The sequence below is a fragment of the Protomyctophum parallelum genome, assembly GCF_964188405.1.
Source record: "Protomyctophum parallelum genome assembly, chromosome: 20".
Lineage (NCBI taxonomy): Eukaryota > Metazoa > Chordata > Actinopteri > Myctophiformes > Myctophidae > Protomyctophum > Protomyctophum parallelum.
In genome coordinates this window covers 3,908,378-3,931,059 of record NC_139718.1, presented here as the reverse complement: position 1 = coordinate 3,931,059, position 22,682 = coordinate 3,908,378, and positions in this window count along the sequence as shown.

The window sequence follows — 22,682 nt, the reverse complement described above, 5'->3', positions numbered from 1 at the left end:
CTTTCACAGAAACTAGAGAAACGGCTGGATGGCACCTTTACACCCGCCTTCTAATGAGAGCACTACATCTGTCTTGGAAGAGAAGAGCCACCCATCGACTGATCTAATATACGGAGACCTTCCCTGTGTTTCTACACTAGTCCACCCATCGACTGATCTAATATACGGTCAACCTTCCCTGTGTTTCTACACTAGTCCACCCACCGACTGATCTAATATACGGCAACCTTCCCCGTGTTTCTACAACTAGTCCACCCATCGACTGATCTAATATACGGCAACCTTCCCCGTGTTTCTACACTAGTCCACCCATCGACTGATCTAATATACGGCAACCTTCCCCGTGTTTCTACACTAGTCCACCCATCGACTGATCTAATATACGGCAACCTTCCCTGTGTTTCTACACTAGTCCACCCATCGACTGATCTAATATACGGCAACCTTCCCCGTGTTTCTACACTAGTCCACCCATCGACTGATCTAATATACGGCAACCTTCCCTGTGTTTCTTCACTAGTCCACCCATCGACTGATCTAATATACGGTCAACCTTCCCTGTGTTTCTACACTAGTCCACCCATCGACTGATCTAATATACGGTCAACCTTCCCTGTGTTTCTACACTAGTTCACCCATCGACTGATCTAATATACGGCAACCTTCCCCGTGTTTCTACACTAGTCCACCCATCGACTGATCTAATATACGGTCAACCTTCCCGTGTTTCTTCACTAGTCCACCCATCGACTGATCTAATATACGGTCAACCTTCCCTGTGTTTCTACACTAGTCCACCCATCGACTGATCTAATATACGGCAACCTTCCCTGTGTTTCTACACTAGTCCACCCATCGACTGATCTAATATACGGTCAACCTTCCCTGTGTTTCTACACTAGTCCACCCATCGACTGATCTAATATACGGTCAACCTTCCCCGTGTTTCTACACTAGTCCACCCATCGACTGATCTAATATACGGTCAACCTTCCCTGTGTTTCTTCACTAGTCCACCCATCGACTGATCTAATATACGGCAACCTTCCCTGTGTTTCTACACTAGTCCACCCATCGACTAATCTAATATACGGCAACCTTCCCTGTGTTTCTACACTAGTCCACCCATCGACTGATCTAATATACGGCAACCTTCCCTGTGTTTCTACACTAGTCCACCCATCGACTAATCTAATATACGGCAACCTTCCCTGTGTTTCTACACTAGTCCACCCATCGACTGATCTAATATACGGCAACCTTCCCCGTGTTTCTACACTAGTCCACCCATCGACTGATCTAATATACGGTCAACCTTCCCTGTGTTTCTACACTAGTCCACCCATCGACTGATCTAATATACGGCAACCTTCCCTGTGTTTCTACACTAGTCCACCCATCGACTGATCTAATATACGGTCAACCTTCCCTGTGTTTCTACACTAGTCCACCCATCGACTGATCTAATATACGGCAACCTTCCCTGTGTTTCTACACTAGTCCACCCATCGACTAATCTAATATACGGCAACCTTCCCTGTGTTTCTACACTAGTCCACCCATCGACTGATCTAATATACGGCAACCTTCCCTGTGTTTCTACACTAGTCCACCCATCGACTAATCTAATATACGGCAACCTTCCCTGTGTTTCTACACTAGTCCACCCATCGACTGATCTAATATACGGCAACCTTCCCTGTGTTTCTTCACTAGTCCACCCATCGACTGATCTAATATACGGCAACCTTCCCTGTGTTTCTACACTAGTCCACCCATCGACTAATCTAATATACGGCAACCTTCCCTGTGTTTCTACACTAGTCCACCCATCGACTGATCTAATATACGGCAACCTTCCCCGTGTTTCTACACTAGTCCACCCATCGACTGATCTAATATACGGCAACCTTCCCTGTGTTTCTTCACTAGTCCACCCATCGACTGATCTAATATACGGCAACCTTCCCTGTGTTTCTACACTAGTCCACCCATCGACTGATCTAATATACGGCAACCTTCCCTGTGTTTCTTCACTAGTCCACCCATCGACTGATCTAATATACGGCAACCTTCCCTGTGTTTCTTCACTGGTCCACCCATCGACTGATCTAATATACGGCAACCTTCCCCGTGTTTCTACACTAGTCCACCCATCGACTGATCTAATATACGGCAACCTTCCCCGTGTTTCTACACTAGTCCACCCATCGACTGATCTAATATACGGCAACCTTCCCCGTGTTTCTACACTAGTCCACCCATCGACTGATCTAATATACGGTCAACCTTCCCCGTGTTTCTACACTAGTCCACCCATCGACTAATCTAATATACGGCAACCTTCCCTGTGTTTCTACACTAGTCCACCCATCGACTGATCTAATATACGGCAACCTTCCCTGTGTTTCTACACTAGTCCACCCATCGACTGATCTAATATACGGCAACCTTCCCCGTGTTTCTACACTAGTCCACCCATCGACTAATCTAATATACGGCAACCTTCCCTGTGTTTCTTCACTAGTCCACCCATCGACTGATCTAATATACGGTCAACCTTCCCCGTGTTTCTACACTAGTCCACCCATCGACTGATCTAATATACGGCAACCTTCCCTGTGTTTCTACACTAGTCCACCCATCGACTGATCTAATATACGGCAACCTTCCCTGTGTTTCTACACTAGTCCACCCATCGACTGTTATACGGCAACCTTCCCCGTGTTTCTACACTAGTCCACCCATCGACTGATCTAATATACGGCAACCTTCCCCGTGTTTCTACACTAGTCCACCCATCGACTGATCTAATATACGGCAACCTTCCCTGTGTTTCTACACTAGTCCACCCATCGACTGATCTAATATACGGTCAACCTTCCCCGTGTTTCTTCACTAGTCCGATCCAGAAGAACACAGTTTTCCGGCCACTGCTACAGAGCTGACAATGAGGTTATATCTTCCCTTCTTCTCTGGAGTCCTGCCTCAAAGCAGACCAGAGGTAGAAAACGGAAAATGGTTCCCTGATGTCATCGCTATAGGGACACATGATGTCATCGCTATAGGGACACATGATGTCATCGCTATAGGGACACATGATGTCATCGCTATAGGGACACATCATGTCATCGCTATAGGGACACATGATGTCATAGCTATAGGGACACATGATGTCATCGCTATAGGGACACATGCATCAGTAAAGCAGGAACTGGGGATGGCAATGAAGGACCGGGAAGTCTGGTGTGATATTGTGAAATCCATGATCTCGACGGCGGTCGAAAAATGATGATGAGGGTTTCTGTTGACAAGAGCTGTGGTTTTGCAACCTTTTTCACATCATTCTGTAGAGTTTCAGTTGATCAAAACAGATTTTTCAACCTTTTTCACATCATTCTGTAGAGTTTCAGTTGATCAAAACAGATTTTTCAACCTTTTTCACATCATTCTGTAGAGTTTCAGTTGATCAAAACAGTTTTTTCAACCTTTTTCACATCATTCTGTAGAGTTTCAGTTGATCAAAACAGTTTTTTCAACCTTTTTCACATCATTCTGTAGAGTTTCAGTTGATCAAAACAGTTTTTTCAACCTTTTTCACATCATTCTGTAGAGTTTCAGTTGATCAAAACAGTTTTTTCAACCTTTTTCACATCATTCTGTAGAGTTTCAGTTGATCAAAACAGTTTTTTCAACCTTTTTCACATCATTATGTAGGGTATCATGTTGATCAAAACAGTGGGTTTTCAAACTTTTTCATAATTTACGAAGACCCATTATTTTTTCCGGCATTTGAGTCACGTCGGAGCAGCATTTGATGATGACATTTAGCCTCTCAGACCCAAAACTATTTGGTTGGATAAAAATGCCATGGTGTATTGATTACCGTTGTAAAAATAACAACTCTTCTACATTTATTTTATTAACCACTCAAATTGTAATTGTATTGCAGACAGTGATCAATCAAGTCCACATGCTGTACCAGATGAATGGAAAAAGAAGCCTGCCAATCAGTCCTGATTGGCTGGCCTTTTTTACTGGCCAATCACATAACAAATGGGCCATCACGAATGGGTGTCACCGGGGGAGCGGTGTACGAGGCCTCCTATAACCACGTCTCAATGACCCGAACAGCTGTTAACCCATTCTGACCTGAGATCAGATTCATACGAGGTTTCCACTGGACACACACTGGTCTGATTAACCCATTCTGACCTGAGATCAGATTCTAAAAATGTCAGTCGTTCTTCGATTTTTCAAAAATAGCAGACCTACAAGCTCGTAGCGCGCCACTCGGTGGCGCGATATGAGCTTGTAGATCTGCTATTTTTCAATAGCTAAAGCATAACATGATGCTAATACCAAAATGGGTTCCCGTTCAGAATGGGTTAAAAGGTAATCAATAAGCCTGATCGACAGCGCGCTCCGCTCAATCAGCCCTGGAGGTATTAAGGGCTGCCTGTTTATCGCGTTCTGGCCGGGAAAACCCTTTTGGTGTTTTAAAGCATTATGTTATATACTTTAGCTGTTGAGAAAAAATAGCAGATCTATACAAGCTCATAGCGCGGCACCGAGCTTGTAGATCTGCTATTTCTTTGAAAAATCGCGAAAAATGTGGCGCAAATCTTTGAATATATATATTCTTTCAGAGCGAACGTTTTTTAACTCAAATCTTCTCTTCTGGGGGGGGGGGGGGGGTCCTCCCCTATGGAACAACATATTTTCAGATGGGGGGTCGGCGGCCAAATACATATAATTCTGGGGGCTTCTTGACGTGAAAAAGGTTGAGACCCACTAGTCATACAGTAGTAAACAGAGGGTTTTTCCACTAGTCATACGGTAGTAAACAGAGGGTTTTTCCACTAGTCATACAGTAGTAAACAGAGGGTTTTCCACTAGTCATACAGTAGTAAACAGAGGGTTTTTCCACTAGTCATACAGTAGTAAACAGAGGGTTTTTCCACTAGTCATACAGTAGTAAACAGAGGGTTTTTCACTAGTCATACGGTAGTAAACAGAGGGTTTTTCCACTAGTCATACGGTAGTAAACAGAGGGTTTTTCCACTAGTCATACGGTAGTAAACAGAGGGTTTTTCCACTAGTCATACGGTAGTAAACAGAGGGTTTTTCCACTAGTCATACAGTAGTAACAGAGGTTTTTCCACTAGTCATACAGTAGTAAACAGAGGGTTTTTCCACTAGTCATACAGTAGTAAACAGAGGGTTTTTCCACTAGTCATACAGTAGTAAACAGAGGGTTTTTCCACTAGTCATACGGTAGTAAACCGAGGGTTTTTCCACTAGTCATACGGTAGTAAACAGAGGGTTTTTCCACTAGTCATACAGTAGTAAACAGAGGGTTTTTCCACTAGTCATACAGTAGTAAACAGAGGGTTTTTCCACTAGTCATACGGTAGTAAACAGAGGGTTTTTCCACTAGTCATACGGTAGTAAACAGAGGGTTTATCCACTAGTCATACAGTAGTAAACAGAGGGTTTTTCCACTAGTCATACGGTAGTAAACAGAGGGTTTTTCCACTAGTCATACAGTAGTAAACAGAGGGTTTTTCCACTAGTCATACAGTAGTAAACAGAGGGTTTTTCCACTAGTCATACGGTAGTAAACAGAGGGTTTATCCACTAGTCATACGGTAGTAAACAGAGGGTTTTTCCACTAGTCATACAGTAGTAAACAGAGGGTTTATCCACTAGTCATACAGTAGTAAACAGAGGGTTTTTCCACTAGTCATACAGTAGTAAACAGAGGGTTTATCCACTAGTCATACAGTAGTAAACAGAGGGTTTTTCCACTAGTCATACGGTAGTAAACAGAGGGTTTTTCCACTAGTCATACAGTAGTAAACAGAGGGTTTTTCCACTAGTCATACAGTAGTAAACAGAGGGTTTTTCCACTAGTCATACGGTAGTAAACAGAGGGTTTATCCACTAGTCATACGGTAGTAAACAGAGGGTTTTTCCACTAGTCATACGGTAGTAAACAGAGGGTTTTTCCACTAGTCATACGGTAGTAAACAGAGGGTTTTTCCACTAGTCATACAGTAGTAAACAGAGGGTTTTTCCACTAGTCATACAGTAGTAAACAGAGGGTTTTTCCACTAGTCATACAGTAGTAAACAGAGGGTTTTTCCACTAGTCATACGGTAGTAAACAGAGGGTTTTTCCACTATTCATACAGTAGTAAACAGAGGGTTTTTCCACTAGTCATACAGTAGTAAACAGAGGGTTTTTCCACTAGTCATACGGTAGTAAACAGAGGGTTTTTCCACTATTCATACAGTAGTAAACAGAGGGTTTTTCCACTAGTCATACAGTAGTAAACAGAGGGTTTTTCCACTAGTCATACAGTAGTAAACAGAGGGTTTTTCCACTAGTCATACAGTAGTAAACAGAGGGTTTTTCCACTAGTCATACAGTAGTAAACAGAGGGTTTTTCCACTAGTCATACGGTAGTAAACAGAGGGTTTTTCCACTAGTCATACAGTAGTAAACAGAGGGTTTTTCCACTAGTCATACGGTAGTAAACAGAGGGTTTTTCCACTAGTCATACGGTAGTAAACAGAGGGTTTTTCCACTAGTCATACGGTAGTAAACAGAGGGTTTTTCCACTAGTCATACAGTAGTAAACAGAGGGTTTTTCCACTAGTCATACGGTAGTAAACAGAGGGTTTTTCCACTAGTCATACGGTAGTAAACAGAGGGTTTTTCCACTAGTCATACGGTAGTAAACAGAGGGTTTTTCCACTAGTCATACGGTAGTAAACAGAGGGTTTTTCCACTAGTCATACAGTAGTAAACAGAGGGTTTTTCCACTAGTCATACAGTAGTAAACAGAGGGTTTTTCCACTAGTCATACAGTAGTAAACAGAGTGTTTTTCCACTAGTCATACGGTAGTAAACAGAGGGTTTTTCCACTAGTCATACAGTAGTAAACAGAGGGTTTTTCCACTAGTCATACAGTAGTAAACAGAGGGTTTTTCCACTAGTCATACGGTAGTAAACAGAGGGTTTTTCCACTAGTCATACAGTAGTAAACAGAGGGTTTTTCCACTAGTCATACAGTAGTAAACAGAGGGTTTTTCCACTAGTCATACAGTAGTAAACAGAGGGTTTTTCCACTAGTCATACAGTAGTAAACAGAGGGTTTTTCCACTAGTCATACAGTAGTAAACAGAGGGTTTTTCCACTAGTCATACAGTAGTAAACAGAGGGTTTTTCCACTAGTCATACGGTAGTAAACAGAGGGTTTTTCCACTAGTCATGCGGTAGTAAACAGAGGGTTTTTCCACTAGTCATACAGTAGTAAACAGAGGGTTTTTCCACTAGTCATGCGGTAGTAAACAGAGGGTTTTTCCACTAGTCATGCGGTAGTAAACAGAGGGTTTTTCCACTAGTCATACAGTAGTAAACAGAGGGTTTTTCCACTAGTCATACAGTAGTAAACAGAGGGTTTTTCCACTAGTCATACAGTAGTAAACAGAGGGTTTTTCCACTAGTCATACGGTAGTAAACAGAGGGTTTTTCCACTAGTCATACAGTAGTAAACAGAGGGTTTTTCCACTAGTCATACAGTAGTAAACAGAGGGTTTTTCCACTAGTCATACAGTAGTAAACAGAGGGTTTTTCCACTAGTCATACAGTAGTAAACAGAGGGTTTTTCCACTAGTCATACGGTAGTAAACAGAGGGTTTTTCCACTAGTCATACGGTAGTAAACAGAGGGTTTTTCCACTAGTCATACGGTAGTAAACAGAGGGTTTTTCCACTAGTCATACGGTAGTAAACAGAGGGTTTTTCCACTAGTCATACGGTAGTAAACAGAGGGTTTTTCCACTAGTCATACGGTAGTAAACAGAGGGTTTTTCCCCATAAAACTGTCTGGATTCAGAAGGCCTTTGTAGAATGGGGCCGTCGGGTCTGAATGGGTTATTTTCATTGACGACGCGTCCATCAGACTCAAGTACAAACACCTGACGGATGGTTTGCTGTCATCCTTAGTTTGACACAGACGATGAATCAATACATATAATAAATATTACTATACTGAGAATAGATAAAGATAAATACAATAAAGATACATCTTTTTTTTATATTATTAACGATTCCGGGGTCCTTGAATGATTGCCTCTTTATTGAACGGTTCGACCTGAGATCAGATTCATATGAGGTTTCCACTGGACACACACACTGGTCTGATTATAACCCATTCTGACCTGAGATCAGATTCTATAAAAATGTCAGTCGTTCTTCGATTTTTCAACCAAATGGACCCTTTAGTTTGTCATTTCTTTAGATCTGGTGCTGATTATTATTAGTTTTATTGTGCAATGGGTATATTTTCCCCCATAATTATGAACTCTGCTATTCAGGGTTGAAACAAAGGGGTGGGAGGCACTATCTTTGGGAGAGCTTTTGTTCTGTTTAGTTTAGTTTTGTCCTGTCTGTATGTATGGCTGTACTGTTTTGTGAACTGTATTGTACTGTATCTGTGTTGAGGACCCCCTCTAAAATGAGATGTGACATCTCAAGGCGCTTATCCTTTCAATATAAGGTGTATATATATATATATATATATATTGTGGAGTGTGTCAGGTCTCCCAACAGTGGGAGGGGCGCGTTCCTATGGCAACCAGACAAGCGCCGACCCGGCACGCCCACGGCCGTGTCATAGATAGTGTCTACTATCCCAGAGCAGTTCTAAACCAGCTGCGTCTAATCCAGCCGCCGCCCGTGTTAGCAATTAACGGCAGCCGCAACCTGTCAGCCGCGCCCTTTATAAACGACCCTCACGCCTAGCAGTATCACTCGCTGCTACACACCAAGACGCGCAGGCAGCATATGCCGTCTACTTGGCGTTGGATGGTAAGTCCACACTGCTCACCTTTATGGATCCAGACATATGACCTAAGCACATTGTTTGATCGCTTGTACCACCACTCAATGTACGCTTGTATTCTCACCTCATCAGGCTTGTAGGAGTGGGGCTGAGAGCACACACGGGAGTGTGTGCCCCCCATAAGCAAGTGTCGACTGGAGAGCCGCACACCTACCTGGAGACCCTCCTGACTCGGATCGGGGACGAGTAGCAGAAGACGGGACCCTCGTATGGAACGGCCGCCCACCTCTCGTTAAGGTCGCAGTAAGACAAACGTTCTCTCTCTATCACCCGTGTTATTAAGAAGAGGCACTCGCAGACGCTTGAGTAGCTAAGGATAATAACTGAAGATGGTGAATGAAGAAAGTCACCGTGTTGATGCTTACTGAAGATTGTGAATGAAGAAAGTCACCGTGTTGATGCTTACTGAAGATTGTGAATGAAGACAATCCCTGTAGATGTTTATGGAAGCTAGCATGCTCTAGACAAAGTGTCACATTAAACCTGTGAAAGAAGACAGGCCGTGTTATGTTTAGTTCACCCTTAAGAAGAAACTTTAAGTTGGCGAGAGCCCGCCTTGCACCGGTGAAAGAAGACCGCTAGAAAATAGAGTGCTTAGTTTTCTGTTAACACATTAACTGCCGTTGTCGTGTCGACACGGCCACCCCGTAGATAGAGAGAAATCAGAGTATAAATGCTTGTGTACCTACCTGTTGGCCGAGCCTAAGGGGCCCTAGGTACCATACTCACCCGGTCCCTTACCAAGTACTTTTACTCTGATTACTCAAAGCGGTGTATCCGAGTACTTCTACTCAAAAGTACTCTTTTGTGCCCTGTGGAGAGGGAAAGCTACCTACCACCGTACCCACCTCCGGGGGAGCCTCCTGGCGCCTCTGGTACCTGGAAAAGAAGAAGAAAGAAAGTTACAGAAAAAGACTAGTTGGTAGAATTGCCGAGACAGGAGTCTCAGGCCCCAACTATATACTCACCTTGTACTCTGACCGTATGCTAACCACCCCTCTCATCCTCTGCAGTGACAATTCCCGCCTCGGACCCGGGACTTCTTGGAAAAGAATATTGTCTGCATGAGAATTCTGTTTTGAAACTGACTTTGTTTGAACTGAACTGAAATAAACTCAGGGGCGCCACCGTGCGTCTAACCCCTGACACTGCTCTCTGAGTCCTGTTTCCCACCCGACCTCCCACAATATATATATATATATATATATTATTTAGGGCCGGGACTAACTGCGATTAATTTGCGATTAGTTAACTACAGAAAAATGAATGCATTAAAAAAATTAACGCATTTTAATCGCACTATTTCTTTCACCGCGGAACGTTGTCACTGGACAGTTTTAAGACGGACCGGCGCACCAAGTGTCCGTGTCCTCTTCAGACAATAACACCACCAGACACCGCAGACAGTTCACCAGACTGGGGGAAGCCGCTGAGATCACTTTGCTTGTCCCCGTGGATTGGAAATAGGATTTAAAAGGCTATCCGATGGTAGCGTGGATTACAGCACAGTTGTGTGCAATTATTCAATAAAGAATGATTACCCCTATTACTACAAAAACAATGTTTTATTGCTTAAACTTATGTATTCACTATTCATTGATTCACTAGTATACCAAAATCCATTTGAAAAAATGGCTCTCACAGTTCTCGGGTGAAATAATGATATGCGATTAAAATGCGCTTAATCTAGATTAATTAACTACAACGCCTCTGATTAATTAGATAATTTTTTTTAATCGAGTCCCAGCTCTAATATTATTATATCCCCATTATGGCAATGTTGAATTTACTGCCGAGGCAACAAAAAACTGAAACAACCCGTTGGGCCGCACGCTGCGCCATGCAAACCAAATAATAACCTGCACTGATTGTCTTATTATTATTATTATTTTCATGAGTGTTCATTTTAGGCTACATCGCCCAAGCTGAGGATTGTGTGGTATTAAACCATTTTGTGCGCGATCCCCTTCATGTTATGCTTTATAGCTATTGAAAAATAGCAGATCTACAAGCTCATAGCGCGCCACCGAGTGGCGCGCTACGAGCTTGTAGGTCTGCTATTTTTTTTTAAATGGAAGAACGACTGACATAGAAACATAGCTTTTTTTCCGAAAACTGTCACGCTGCGGCACGCAAACCAAATAATAACCTGCACTGATTGTGTTATTATTATTATTTTCATGAGTGTTCATTTTAGGCTACATCGCCCAAGCTGAGGATTGTGTGGTATTAATAGGATCTGATTAACACCAGCTGGTAGAGACTGCCAGTATAATGTATAATAATATTAATAATAATAATAATGTATTCCCTTGTGCAGTGCTGGAAATTAGCTACGTACATTTGCTAAAGTATAAAATGTTGAGGGATTTGTACTTCTATATATTTTCAATACTTTTACCACTGCATCTCAGAGGCAAATATATTGTTGCTTTTAACTCCACTACAATTATTTGAAAATAGTTTCGTTACTCACTGATTATTATTTCCAAATGTACATTAACCAGATCTACAAGCTCATTGTTGAGTGATGGATGGTACACACTGAATATCTATATCTATTACTCAACTACAAAGGGAAAGTTGCTCATAATGTATTCTAATACAGTCAACCAGGACTACTGCAGTACTTTGACTCCAGTACTGGAGTACATGAAGGAGTACTCAGTACTTTGACTCCAGTATACCAGAGTACTGCAGTACTGTGACTCCAGTATACCAGAGTACTGCAGTGCTGTGACTCCAGTATACCAGAGTACTGCAGTACTGTGACTCCAGTATACCAGAGTACTGCAGTACTGTGACTCCAGTATACCAGAGTACTGCAGTACTGTGACTCCAGTGTACCAGAGTACTGCAGTACTTTGACTCCAGTGTACCAGAGTACTGCAGTACTGTGACTCCAGTGTACCAGAGTACTGCAGTACTGTGACTCCAGTATACCAGAGTACTGCAGTACTGTGACTCCAGTATACCAGAGTACTGCAGTACTGTGACTCCAGTGTACCAGAGTACTGCAGTACTGTGACTCCAGTATACCAGAGTACTGCAGTACTGTGACTCCAGTGTACCAGAGTACTGCAGTACTTTGACTCCAGTATACCAGAGTACTGCAGTACTTTGACTCCAGTATACCAGAGTACTGCAGTACTGTGACTCCAGTGTACCAGAGTACTGCAGTACTGTGACTCCAGTGTACCAGAGTACTGCAGTACTTTGACTCCAGTATACCAGAGTACTGCAGTACTGTGACTCCAGTATACCAGAGTACTGCAGTACTGTGACTCCAGTGTACCAGAGTACTGCAGTACTGTGACTCCAGTATACCAGAGTACTGCAATACTGTGACTCCAGTGTACCAGAGTACTGCAGTACTGTGACTCCAGTATACCAGAGTACTGCAGTACTGTGACTCCAGTGTACCAGAGTACTGCAGTACTGTGACTCCAGTATACCAGAGTACTGCAGTACTGTGACTCCAGTGTACCAGAGTACTGCAGTACTTTGACTCCAGTATACCAGAGTACTGCAGTACTTTGACTCCAGTATACCAGAGTACTGCAGTACTGTGACTCCAGTGTACCAGAGTACTGCAGTACTGTGACTCCAGTGTACCAGAGTACTGCAGTACTTTGACTCCAGTATACCAGAGTACTGCAGTACTGTGACTCCAGTATACCAGAGTACTGCAGTACTTTGACTCCAGTGTACCAGAGTACTGCAGTACTGTGACTCCAGTGTACCAGAGTACTGCAGTACTTTGACTCCAGTATACCAGAGTACTGCAGTACTGTGACTCCAGTATACCAGAGTACTGCAGTACTTTGACTCCAGTGTACCAGAGTACTGCAGTACTGTGACTCCAGTGTACCAGAGTACTGCAGTACTGTGACTCCAGTATACCAGAGTACTGCAATACTGTGACTCCAGTGTACCAGAGTACTGCAGTACTGTGACTCCAGTATACCAGAGTACTGCAGTACTGTGACTCCAGTGTACCAGAGTACTGCAGTACTGTGACTCCAGTATACCAGAGTACTGCAGTACTGTGACTCCAGTGTACCAGAGTACTGCAGTACTTTGACTCCAGTATACCAGAGTACTGCAGTACTGTGACTCCAGTATACCAGAGTACTGCAGTACTTTGACTCCAGTGTACCAGAGTACTGCAGTACTGTGACTCCAGTGTACCAGAGTACTGCAGTACTGTGACTCCAGTATACCAGAGTACTGCAGTACTGTGACTCCAGTATACCAGAGTACTGCAGTACTGTGACTCCAGTGTACCAGAGTACTGTGACTCCAGTATACCAGAGTACTGCAGTACTGTGACTCCAGTATACCAGAGTACTGCAGTACTTTGACTCCAGTGTACCAGAGTACTGCAGTACTGTGACTCCAGTATACCAGAGTACTGCAGTACTTTGACTCCAGTATACCAGAGTACTGCAGTACTGTGACTCCAGTATACCAGAGTACTGCAGTGCTGTGACTCCAGTACACCAGAGTACTGCATTACTGTGACTCCAGTACTAGAGTACTGCAGTGCTGTGACTCCAGTATACCAGAGTACTGCAGTACTGTGACTCCAGTATACCAGAGTACTGCAGTACTGTGACTCCAGTACTAGAGTACTGCAGTACTGTGACTCCAGTATACCAGAGTACTGCAGTACTGTGACTCCAGTATACCAGATTACTGCAGTGCTGTGACTCCAGTATACCAGAGTACTGCAGTGCTGTGACTCCAGTGTACCAGAGTACTGCAGTACTTTGACTCCAGTATACCAGAGTACTGCAGTGCTGTGACTCCAGTATACCAGAGTACTGCATTACTGTGACTCCAGTATACCAGAGTACTGCAGTACTTTGACTCCAGTATACCAGAGTACTGCAGTACTGTGACTCCAGTATACCAGAGTACTGCAGTACTTTGACTCCAGTATACCAGAGTACTGCAGTACTGTGACTCCAGTATACCAGAGTACTGCAGTGCTGTGACTCCAGTACACCAGAGTACTGCATTACTGTGACTCCAGTACTAGAGTACTGCAGTGCTGTGACTCCAGTATACCAGAGTACTGCAGTACTTTGACTCCAGTACACCAGAGTACTGCAGTACTGTGACTCCAGTGTACCAGAGTACTGCATTACTGTGACTCCAGTATACCAGAGTACTGCATTACTGTGACTCCAGTGTACCAGAGTACTGCAGTACTGTGACTCCAGTGTACCAGAGTACTGCATTACTGTGACTCCAGTGTACCAGAGTACTGCATTACTGTGACTCCAGTGTACCAGAGTACTGCAGTACTGTGACTCCAGTATACCAGAGTACTGCATTACTGTGACTCCAGTATACCAGAGTACTGCAGTACTGTGACTCCAGTGTACCAGAGTACTGCAGTACTGTGACTCCAGTATACCAGAGTACTGCAGTACTGTGACTCCAGTATACCAGAGTACTGCAGTACTTTGACTCCAGTATACCAGAGTACTGCAGTACTGTGACTCCAGTATACCAGAGTACTGCAGTACTGTGACTCCAGTATACCAGAGTACTGCAGTACTGTGACTCCAGTGTACTAGAGTACTGCAGTACTGTGACTCCAGTATACCAGAGTACTGCAGTACTGTGACTCCAGTATACCAGAGTACTGCAGTACTGTGACTCCAGTATACCAGAGTACTGCAGTACTGTGAATCCAGTATACCAGAGTACTGCAGTACTGTGACTCCAGTATACCAGAGTACTGCAGTACTTTGACTCCAGTATACCAGAGTACTGCAGTACTGTGACTCCAGTATACCAGAGTACTGCAGTGCTGTGACTCCAGTATACCAGAGTACTGCAGTACTGTGACTCCAGTATACCAGAGTACTGCAGTACTGTGACTCCAGTACACTAGAGTACTGCAGTACTGTGACTCCAGTATACCAGAGTACTGCATTACTGTGACTCCAGTACACCAGAGTACTGCAGTACTGTGACTCCAGTATAACAGAGTACTGCAGTACTGTGACTCCAGTATACCAGAGTACTGCAGTACTGTGACTCCAGTATACCAGAGTACTGCAGTACTGTGACTCCAGTATACCAGAGTACTGCAGTACTGTGACTCCAGTGTACCAGAGTACTGCAGTGCTGTGACTCCAGTGTACCAGATTACTGCAGTGCTGTGACTCCAGTGTACCAGATTACTGCATTACTGTGACTCCAGTATACCAGATTACTGCAGTACTGTGACTCCAGTATACCAGAGTACTGCAGTACTGTGACTCCAGTATACCAGAGTACTGCAGTACTTTGACTCCAGTATACCAGAGTACTGCAGTACTGTGACTCCAGTACACCAGAGTACTGCAGTACTTTGACTCCAGTATACCAGAGTACTGCAGTACTGTGACTCCAGTATACCAGAGTACTGCAGTACTTTGACTCCAGTATAACAGAGTACTGAAGTACTGTGACTCCAGTATACCAGAGTACTGCAGTACTTTGACTCCAGTATACCAGAGTACTGCAGTACTTTGACTCCAGTATAACAGAGTACTGAAGTACTGTGACTCCAGTATAACAGAGTACTGCAGTACTTTGACTCCAGTGTACCAGAGTACTGCAGTACTTTGACTCCAGTACTAGAGTACTGCAGTACTGTGACTCCAGTATAACAGAGTACTGCAGTACTTTGACTCCAGTATACCAGAGTACTGCAGTACTTTGACTCCAGTATAACAGAGTACTGAAGTACTGTGACTCCAGTGTACCAGAGTACTGCAGTGCTGTGACTCCAGTGTACCAGATTACTGCAGTGCTGTGACTCCAGTGTACCAGATTACTGCATTACTGTGACTCCAGTATACCAGATTACTGCAGTACTGTGACTCCAGTATACCAGAGTACTGCAGTACTGTGACTCCAGTATACCAGAGTACTGCAGTACTTTGACTCCAGTATACCAGAGTACTGCAGTACTGTGACTCCAGTACACCAGAGTACTGCAGTACTTTGACTCCAGTATACCAGAGTACTGCAGTGCTGTGACTCCAGTATACCAGAGTACTGCAGTACTGTGACTCCAGTATACCAGAGTACTGCAGTACTGTGACTCCAGTATACCAGAGTACTGCAGTGCTGTGACTCCAGTATACCAGAGTACTGCAGTGCTGTGACTCCAGTATACCAGAGTACTGCAGTACTGTGACTCCAGTATACCAGAGTACTGCAGTACTGTGACTCCAGTATACCAGAGTACTGCAGTACTTTGACTCCAGTATACCAGAGTACTGCAGTGCTGTGACTCCAGTACACCAGAGTACTGCAGTGCTGTGACTCCAGTATACCAGAGTACTGCAGTACTGTGACTCCAGTATACCAGAGTACTGCAGTACTGTGACTCCAGTATACCAGAGTACTGCAGTACTGTGACTCCAGTATACCAGAGTACTGCAGTACTGTGACTCCAGTATACCAGAGTACTGCAGTACTGTGACTCCAGTATACCAGAGTACTGCAGTACTGTGACTCCAGTATACCAGAGTACTGCAGTACTTTGACTCCAGTATACCAGAGTACTGCAGTACTGTGACTCCAGTATACCAGAGTACTGCAGTACTGTGACTCCAGTATACCAGAGTACTGCAGTACTGTGACTCCAGTATACCAGAGTACTGCAGTACTGTGACTCCAGTATACCAGAGTACTGCAGTACTTTGACTCCAGTATACCAGAGTACTGCAGTACTTTGACTCCAGTATACCAGAGTACTGCAGTGCTGTGACTCCAGTATACCAGAGTACTGCAGTACTGTGACTCCAGTATACCAGAGTACTGCAGTGCTGTGACTCCAGTACACCAGAGTACTGCAGTACTGTGACTCCAGTGTACCAGAGTACTGCAGTACTTTGACTCCAGTGTACCAGAGTACTGCAGTACTTTGACTCCAGTATACCAGAGTACTGCAGTACTTTGACTCCAGTGTACCAGAGTACTGCAGTACTGTGACTCCAGTACACCAGAGTACTGCAGTACTTTGACTCCAGTATACCAGAGTACTGCAGTACTGTGACTCCAGTATACCAGAGTACTGCAGTACTTTGACTCCAGTATACCAGAGTACTGCAGTGCTGTGACTCCAGTATACCAGAGTACTGCAGTACTGTGACTCCAGTATACCAGAGTACTGCAGTACTGTGACTCCAGTATACCAGAGTACTGCAGTACTGTGACTCCAGTACTAGAGTACTGCAGTACTGTGACTCCAGTATACCAGAGTACTGCAGTACTGTGACTCCAGTATACCAGAGTACTGAAGTACTTTGACTCCAGTATACCAGAGTACTGCAGTGCTGTGACTCCAGTATACCAGAGTACTGCAGTACTGTGACTCCAGTATACCAGAGTACTGCAGTACTGTGACTCCAGTATACCAGAGTACTGCAGTACTGTGACTCCAGTGTACCAGAGTACTGCAGTACTGTGACTCCAGTATACCAGAGTACTGCAGTACTGTGACTCCAGTATACCAGAGTACTGCAGTGCTGTGACTCCAGTATACCAGAGTACTGCAGTACTGTGACTCCAGTATACCAGAGTACTGCAGTACTTTGACTCCAGTGTACCAGAGTACTGCAGTACTGTGACTCCAGTGTACCAGAGTACTGCAGTACTTTGACTCCAGTATACCAGAGTACTGCAGTACTTTGACTCCAGTATACCAGAGTACTGCAGTACTGTGACTCCAGTGTACCAGAGTACTGCAGTGCTGTGACTCCAGTGTACCAGAGTACTGCAGTACTGTGACTCCAGTATACCAGAGTACTGCAGTACTGTGACCTCAGTATACCAGAGTACTGCAGTACTGTGACTCCAGTATACCAGAGTACTGCAGTACTGTGAATCCAGTATACCAGAGTACTGCAGTACTGTGACTCCAGTATACCAGAGTACTGCAGTACTGTGACTCCAGTATACCAGAGTACTGCAGTACTGTGACTCCAGTACTAGAGTACTGCAGTGCTGTGACTCCAGTATACCAGAGTACTGCAGTACTGTGACTCCAGTATACCAGAGTACTGCAGTACTGTGACTCCAGTGTACCAGAGTACTGCAGTACTGTGACTCCAGTATACCAGAGTACTGCAGTACTGTGACTCCAGTATACCAGAGTACTGCAGTGCTGTGACTCCAGTGTACCAGAGTACTGCAGTACTGTGACTCCAGTATACCAGAGTACTGCAGTACTGTGACTCCAGTATACCAGAGTACTGCAGTACTGTGACTCCAGTATACCAGAGTACTGCAGTACTGTGACTCCAGTATACCAGAGTACTGCAGTGCTGTGACTCCAGTGTACCAGAGTACTGCAGTACTGTGACTCCAGTATACCAGAGTACTGCAGTGCTGTGACTCCAGTATACCAGAGTACTGCAGTACTGTGACTCCAGTATACCAGAGTACTGCAGTGCTGTGACTCCAGTATACCAGAGTACTGCAGTACTGTGACTCCAGTATACCAGAGTACTGCAGTACTGTGACTCCAGTATACCAGAGTACTGCAGTACTGTGACCTCAGTATACCAGAGTACTGCAGTGCTGTGACTCCAGTATACCAGAGTACTGCAGTACTGTGACTCCAGTATACCAGAGTACTGCAGTACTGTGACTCCAGTATACCAGAGTACTGCAGTACTGTGACTCCAGTATACCAGAGTACTGCAGTACTGTGACTCCAGTATACCAGAGTACTGCAGTACTGTGACTCCAGTGTACCAGAGTACTGCAGTACTGTGACTCCAGTATACCAGAGTACTGCAGTACTGTGACTCCAGTATACCAGAGTACTGCAGTACTGTGACTCCAGTATACCAGAGTACTGCAGTACTGTGACTCCAGTATACCAGAGTACTGCAGTACTGTGACTCCAGTATACCAGAGTACTGCAGTGCTGTGACTCCAGTATACCAGAGTACTGCAGTACTGTGACTCCAGTACACCAGAGTACTGCAGTACTGTGACTCCAGTACTAGAGTACTGCAGTACTGTGACTCCAGTATACCAGAGTACTGCAGTACTGTGACTCCAGTATACCAGAGTACTGCAGTACTGTGACTCCAGTATACCAGAGTACTGCAGTACTGTGACTCCAGTACACCAGAGTACTGCAGTACTTTGACCCCAGTGTACCAGAGTACTGCAGTACTGTGACTCCAGTATACCAGAGTACTGCAGTGCTGTGACTCCAGTATACCAGAGTACTGCAGTACTGTGACTCCAGTATACCAGAGTACTGCAGTGCTGTGACTCCAGTATACCAGAGTACTGCAGTACTGTGACTCCAGTACACCAGAGTACTGCAGTACTGTGACTCCAGTACTAGAGTACTGCAGTACTGTGACTCCAGTATACCAGAGTACTGCAGTACTGTGACTCCAGTATACCAGAGTACTGCAGTACTGTGACTCCAGTATACCAGAGTACTGCAGTACTGTGACTCCAGTACACCAGAGTACTGCAGTACTTTGACCCCAGTGTACCAGAGTACTGCAGTACTGTGACTCCAGTACACCAGAGTACTGCAGTACTGTGACTCCAGTACTAGAGTACTGCAGTGCTGTGACTCCAGTGTACCAGAGTACTGCAGTGCTGTGACTCCAGTATACCAGAGTACTGCAGTGCTGTGACTCCAGTATACCAGAGTACTGCAGTGCTGTGACTCCAGTATACCAGAGTACTGCAGTACTGTGACTCCAGTATACCAGAGTACTGCAGTACTGTGACTCCAGTATACCAGAGTACTGCAGTACTTTGACTCCAGTGTACCAGAGTACTGCAGTACTGTGACTCCAGTATACCAGAGTACTGCAGTGCTGTGACTCCAGTGTACCAGAGTACTGCAGTACTGTGACTCCAGTATACCAGAGTACTGCAGTACTGTGACTCCAGTATACCAGAGTACTGCAGTACTGTGACTCCAGTATACCAGAGTACTGCAGTACTGTGACTCCAGTGTACCAGAGTACTGCAGTACTGTGACTCCAGTATACCAGAGTACTGCAGTACTGTGACTCCAGTATACCAGAGTACTGCAGTACTGTGACTCCAGTATACCAGAGTACTGCAGTACTGTGACTCCAGTATACCAGAGTACTGCAGTGCTGTGACTCCAGTATACCAGAGTACTGCAGTACTGTGACTCCAGTATACCAGAGTACTGCAGTGCTGTGACTCCAGTATACCAGAGTACTGCAGTACTGTGACTCCAGTACACCAGAGTACTGCAGTACTGTGACTCCAGTACTAGAGTACTGCAGTACTGTGACTCCAGTATACCAGAGTACTGCAGTACTGTGACTCCAGTATACCAGAGTACTGCAGTACTGTGACTCCAGTATACCAGAGTACTGCAGTACTGTGACTCCAGTACACCAGAGTACTGCAGTACTTTGACCCCAGTGTACCAGAGTACTGCAGTACTGTGACTCCAGTACACCAGAGTACTGCAGTACTGTGACTCCAGTACTAGAGTACTGCAGTGCTGTGACTCCAGTGTACCAGAGTACTGCAGTGCTGTGACTCCAGTATACCAGAGTACTGCAGTGCTGTGACTCCAGTATACCAGAGTACTGCAGTGCTGTGACTCCAGTATACCAGAGTACTGCAGTACTGTGACTCCAGTATACCAGAGTACTGCAGTACTGTGACTCCAGTATACCAGATTACTGCAGTGCTGTGACTCCAGTATACCAGAGTACTGCAGTGCTGTGACTCCAGTATACCAGAGTACTGCAGTACTGTGACTCCAGTATACCAGAGTACTGCAGTACTGTGACTCCAGTATACCAGAGTACTGCAGTACTGTGACTCCAGTATACCAGATTACTGCAGTACTGTGACTCCAGTATACCAGAGTACTGCAGTGCTGTGACTCCAGTACACCAGAGTACTGCAGTACTGTGACTCCAGTATACCAGAGTACTGCAGTACTGTGACTCCAGTATACCAGAGTACTGCAGTACTGTGACTCCAGTATACCAGATTACTGCAGTACTGTGACTCCAGTACACCAGAGTACTGCAGTGCTGTGACTCCAGTATACCAGAGTACTGCAGTACTGTGACTCCAGTATACCAGAGTACTGCAGTACTGTGACTCCAGTATACCAGAGTACTGCAGTACTGTGACTCCAGTATACCAGAGTACTGCAGTACTGTGACTCCAGTATACCAGAGTACTGCAGTACTTTGACTCCAGTGTACCAGAGTACTGCAGTACTGTGACTCCAGTATACCAGAGTACTGCAGTACTGTGACTCCAGTATACCAGAGTACTGCAGTACTTTGACTCCAGTATACCAGAGTACTGCAGTACTTTGACTCCAGTATACCAGAGTACTGCAGTACTTTGACTCCAGTGTACCAGAGTACTGCAGTACTTTGACTCCAGTATACCAGAGTACTGCAGTACTGTGACTCCAGTATACCAGAGTACTGCAGTACTTTGACTCCAGTATACCAGAGTACTGCAGTACTTTGACTCCAGTATACCAGATTACTGCAGTACTGTGACTCCAGTATACCAGAGTACTGCAGTACTTTGACTCCAGTATACCAGAGTACTGCAGTGCTGTGACTCCAGTATACCAGAGTACTGCAGTACTGTGACTCCAGTGTACCAGAGTACTGCAGTGCTGTGACTCCAGTATACCAGAGTACTGCAGTACTGTGACTCCAGTATACCACAGTACTGCAGTACTTTGACCCCAGTATACCAGAGTACTGCAGTGCTGTGACTCCAGTATACCAGAGTACTGCAGTGCTGTGACTCCAGTATACCAGAGTACTGCAGTACTTTGACTCCAGTATACCAGAGTACTGCAGTACTTTGACTCCAGTATACCAGAGTACTGCAGTACTGTGACTCCAGTATACCAGAGTACTGCAGTACTTTGACTCCAGTATACCAGAGTACTGCAGTGCTGTGACTCCAGTGTACCAGAGTACTGCAGTGCTGTGACTCCAGTATACCAGAGTACTGCAGTGCTGTGACTCCAGTATACCAGAGTACTGCAGTACTGTGACTCCAGTATACCAGAGTACTGCAGTACTGTGACTCCAGTATACCAGAGTACTGCAGTGCTGTGACTCCAGTATACCAGAGTACTGCAGTGCTGTGACTCCAGTATACCAGAGTACTGCAGTGCTGTGACTCCAGTATACCAGAGTACTGCAGTACTTTGACTCCAGTATACCAGAGTACTGCAGTGCTGTGACTCCAGTATACCAGAGTACTGCAGTACTGTGACTCCAGTATACCAGAGTACTGCAGTGCTGTGACTCCAGTGTACCAGAGTACTGCAGTGCTGTGACTCCAGTATACCAGAGTACTGCAGTACTGTGACTCCAGTATACCAGAGTACTGCAGTACTGTGACTCCAGTATACCAGAGTACTGCAGTACTGTGACTCCAGTATACCAGAGTACTGCAGTGCTGTGACTCCAGTATACCAGAGTACTGCAGTGCTGTGACTCCAGTATACCAGAGTACTGCAGTACTGTGACTCCAGTATACCAGAGTACTGCAGTACTTTGACCCCAGTATACCAGAGTACTGCAGTGCTGTGACTCCAGTATACCAGAGTACTGCAGTGCTGTGACTCCAGTATACCAGAGTACTGCAGTACTGTGACTCCAGTATACCAGAGTACTGCAGTACTTTGACCCCAGTATACCAGAGTACTGCAGTACTGTGACTCCAGTATACCAGAGTAC